Below are 4,978 nucleotides of genomic sequence, written 5' to 3'. Positions count from 1 at the left end.
TTGGCAGGGGTAGGGTGGGCAGGAAGTGTAGTCGTGGAAATGGGAGGGCAAGGATAGTGAGGGAAAAACAAAGGAGGAGGCAACAATGCTTGATAAGAAATGTACTCCTAAGGGGTGGGGGATGGGGGTGGTGGAGGGGAGATGGGAAAGGATGGGAAGGGGAAAGAAAGAAGGAAGCAACAGTGCTTGATAAGAAATGCACTCATTACCTTGCTCATGTAATTGTAACCCCTCTGTACTGTATTTTCACAGCAAAAATAAATAAATAAACAAATAAATGCCAAAAGCTAAATTAAAAAAAGAAAACAACTATTAAGACTATTACGCAAATTACTTTTCTAAAGGATGCATCTGACATGCCAACTCTCATTCACAAAAATACATTGTTACATTTGTGTTTAACTTCTTTACAAAGCGCTCTCATGTGGAGTAGGACACACAGATTTCTAACTTAAAGCTGTTATCAGTGCTACAACTAAATGCATGAGATTGCCTTTGCAGTTAGGGAAGCAAATGCAAAAATCGTGTATGAGTGGGAAGAACTGTACTCCCTGCATAACAAGACATTATTTTGGAGACAGTTGATTGAAAAACTACATCATTTTTATTGTGAAGTCATAAAGAGGTAACAAAATTAATGGCAAAAATTACAGGATAGAACTTAACAAAACTATCAGGAGCATCAAAGGAAGTGAAAGCGGAACTAGGCTCAGGGCAATATGAATGAATGAACATGGGAAGGACAATTGTAGGGAGAATTGTGAGCATGGACTGAAGATACTAGGGGAGAGGATCTGGTGAAATTTTGATCTGAAGACATGTGCCTAGGTAAAGAAATAACAGGATAAAATCCCTAAACCCACTACGTGCTTAAGAGTCATCCTCACCATGGGCGCTGTCTCTGTCACCCTCTCCTTCCTCAGCATCCTTGATCAACTCCAGCTGCTCTTCCCCCCATCTTCATTATCCTCATAATCCAGTATGTCCCACTCCTCAATAGAGTCATCTGCACCCTACTCGGACTCTACCTTGACATTAGTCTCCTATTTCTTCATGGAGCTGCTGCTCTGTTCTTTTGACTTCTCATTCTTCACCCCGAATGGAGACGATAAGGACAGGTCTGCTTTTCGCTTTGTTCCTTTTCAATGTTTTCCAGGCTGTCCAGTGAAGAATTCACTTTTTGTTTAATATGGGTCAGTTCCTTCTTCATGGCTTGAAGGTCATCTCCTTTCAACTTTCCAGACTTGGAGGAAGATCGTCGCTGTACACTGTTAGAATTGAAGCTACTTTTGCCCCTGTGTGAGGTGTTTCCTGATACACATTGACGTTTAGAGGGCACCACAGCTCAAGCAATAGGAGGCGGCGGCACACGGGCTAGGTAAACGTACATCCTTCCGTAACAATCTCTTTGAAAGTCATAGTCCTAGTCAAATGAAGAGCTGAGTAGAGGTGACGGAGAAGGGTGTTGTGGTACTGACCCGTACATCTCAGCTGCAGATCATTTCACACCTGCCTTTCCTCGATTCACTTTTGGATCTGCAGCCAGATTCATATCTAAAACCTGGCCAGCAATCATTCTGCCATCCTCGTCTGCTACAGCAGCCCGAGCATTTCTCTCATTAACATGCTGCACAAAGACGAAGCCCTTGTGAACAGAGCAGCCCACAATTTTGCCATACATCGAGAATATTGCTTCCACACCAGATGTCTTGAGCACAAGGGTATTGAGATAACCAATGAATACACAGGAGTTCATGGAACGAGGATCGGTCTTTTGGGTAACATTGCTAGCCATTGTGTCTGATAGTCTGGCTCCTCAAAAAACTGAATGTGGGAAGGAAAAGATATTCTATTTGAATCTCCTACTCCTACGTTCTATGAGAAATCGACAGCTCCTCGAGGTTGGCAACAAGGAAACAACCAGCCAGTCCTCGCCTCTTCACAAAATGGCTCCTGAGTCTCCTCTTGAATTTTTCTTTATAATAAGCCTTCCTTCACTTTTTTATTGTAAAAATGTTGTGCAAAGGGGTTGCAGCTACATGTGTAAGATAATGAGTACGTTTCAAAGCGAGCATTCTTACCTCCTCCTTCATTTTCCCCCATCATCACTTTCTTTCCCACCTCCCCAACTCCTCCCATATCCCATCCCTACCCAGACATTGTAAAGTTCGTTTTCAATTTAGTGTCCTATACATCTCCTTACCACAATGGGTCAGCCTGCATCCTCATTTAAGCGTTCTGCAATATCCTTTCCCTTCCCCAAATTACAAAAAAATATAGACAAGGTGCAGAACACCAGCATAAAATCCAGTGAAAACAGGGGTTATAACATGGGGGAAGAACAGAAGAATCATATACTGTATTGTAAGTACATTAAAAACACTTAGTAAGAAAGAAAAAGAAAGAAAGAAAACTTTTTGTGTTCCTGTTGTGGGGTACATTTTGCTTACCATTATCTCATATGGTCTATATGTACATAGCCTGTGACCTACTTTGCTTGTCCTAGACTTATACTAGTCACTGCAAATAAGGGAAACTATGGGACCTATGTTTCTTTGGGCCTGGCTTACTTCAGTTAATATTATTTTTTCTAAGTCTTTCCATTTCCTAACAAAAGAGATAATGTCATTTTTTTCTGACTGAGGCATAGAATTCCATTTGTGTGTGTGTGTGTGTGTGTGTGTGTGTGTGTGTGTGTGTGTGTGTGTATACATATACATATACATACCACATTTTCTTGATCCATAAATCCACTGAGGGGTATCTGGGTTAACTATGGTAAATAATGGTGCGATAAACATGGTTGTGCTGGTAGCTTTGGTAGACCTTGTTTGTGATCATTTGGGTAAATCCCTAAATGTGGGATTGCTGCGTCATAGGGGAGCTCTAGGTGGAGTCTTTTGAGGAACCTCCATACTGCTTTCCAGAGTGGTTGAACAAGTTTACACTCCCACCTACAATGAAGTAGGGTTCTCTTTTGGCCACACCCCCTCCAGAACCTGTTGTTATTAGATTTCTTGATTATAGCCATTCTAGCGGGGGTGAGGTGGAATCTCAGCTTTTACTTGATTTGCATTTCTTTCATGGCTAGACAGGTTGAGCATCTCTTCATGTGTCTATTGCCCATTCTTATTTACTCTTCAGAGAAGTCTCTCTTTTAAGTCTTTAGCCATTTATTAATTAGGGAATTGTTTCTTTGAGGATTTGTTGTTGGGGGATTTAGTTTTTTGAGTTCCAAGTACATTTTAGATATGAGACCCTTCTCCATTGTATGGCTAGTGAAGATCTTCTCCCAGTCTGTGGGCTTTCTGTTGATCTTGCTAGCTATGTCCTTTGCCTTGCAGAAGCTCTACAGCTTCATGCAATATCATTTGTCCAACCTTTCTTTAATTTGTTGTGCTTCTGGGTCTCTATTAAAAAAATTTCAGCCTGTGCCAAGAAGCCCTAGAGTTTCTCATATTCGTTCCTATATGTTTTCATGCAGTCTGCTTTTATTTCGAGGTCTTTGATCCATTTGGAATTGTTCTGGTACAGGGTGATAGATAGATAGGTAGGTAGATAGATAGATAGATAGATAGATAGATAGATAGATAGATAGATAGATAGATAGATAGATAGATAGATAGACAGATAGATAGATCTAGTTTTAGTTTTCTACAACTGTTTAACCAATTTTGCCAACACCATTTACTGAAAAGTCTGTCTTTCTTTCATTCAATTTCTTTAGTTCCCATGTTAAAGATTAAGTGGCTTTAGGTCTGTGGGTTCATTCCTGGGTCTTAAGTCCTATTCCATTGGTCCTTAGGTCTGTTCTGTGCCAGTACCAAGGTGTTTTGAATATTATGGCTTTGTAGTAGAGTGTGAAATTTGTAATTGATATTCCTCCAGCGTTGTTCTTTATACTAAGGATTGTTTTTTGCTATTCCAGGTTTTTATTGTTCCATATGAATTTTATGGTTGCTTCTTCTAATTCATTGAAGAATGAGGTTAGAATGTTGATAAATATCACATTGAATTTGTAGATAGGCTTTGGCAGTATTGCCATTTTCATGATGTTAATCCTCCCAATCCAGGATTATGGGAGGTTTTTCCACTTACTTAGTTCTTCTTTAATTTCCTTCTACAGGTTTTTAAAGTTTTTGTCATACAGGTCCTTCACCTCTTTTGTAAAATTAACTCCTAAGGATTTTATTTTTTGTGGGGCTGTTACTCATTATTGGCATACAGGAAAGCCATTGATTTCTATGTGTTAATTTTGTACCCTGCCACTGTGACAAAGTTTCTGATCAGCTCAAAGTAACTTGGGAGTGGAGTCCATGGGGTTCCTTAAATACAAGATCATGTCATCTGCAAAGAGGGAGAGTTTTACTTCATCCATCCCTATTTGGATCCCCTTTATGTCTGCATCTTGTCTTATTGCTGTAGCTTAGCATTTTAGGTTGAAGAGGAGTGGCAAGCGTGGGTACCCTTGTCTTGTTTCTGAATTTAGAGGAAATGGCTTTAACTTCTTGACATTAGGTATAATTGTGGCTTTAGGATTGTCATTTACAGCCTTTATTATATTGAGGAATGTTCTATGGATTCCTAGTTTTCCAGAGCCTTAATCATAAAGAGGTGTTGGATCTTGTCAAATGCTTTTTTTGCATCTATTGAGATAACCATGTGTCTTATCCTTGCTCACGTTGATGTGATGAATTGTACTGTTTTGCATATATTGATCTAGTTTTGCATCCCTGAAATGAATCCTGTTTGATCGTGGTGTATGATTCTTTTAATGACTTGTTGAAGTTGATTGGCCAAGATTTCGTTGAGAAGTTTCACGTCGATATTCATCAAAGAAATGGGTCTTTAGTTCTCTTTTTTTGATGAATCCCTGCCTGGTTTTGGGATGAGGGTTATGCTGGCTTCATAAAAAGAGTGTGGTAGTGAATTTTTGCTTTCAATTTCATTAAAGAGATGGAGGAGTATTGGTGTGAGT

The 4,978-nt window shown here is 39.7% G+C and overlaps 1 pseudogene; it reads right to left on the bottom strand.

The window, feature by feature from the left end:
* Positions 1 to 870: 870 nt before the first annotated feature.
* Positions 871 to 1,795, bottom strand: LOC105991470 (annotated as a pseudogene).
* Positions 1,796 to 4,978: the final 3,183 nt, after the last annotated feature.

This window comes from Dipodomys ordii, unplaced genomic scaffold (assembly GCF_000151885.1).
Source record: "Dipodomys ordii isolate 6190 unplaced genomic scaffold, Dord_2.0 Scaffold73, whole genome shotgun sequence".
Classification (NCBI taxonomy): domain Eukaryota; kingdom Metazoa; phylum Chordata; class Mammalia; order Rodentia; family Heteromyidae; genus Dipodomys; species Dipodomys ordii.
This window is presented reverse-complemented; position numbering and strand designations above follow the sequence as displayed.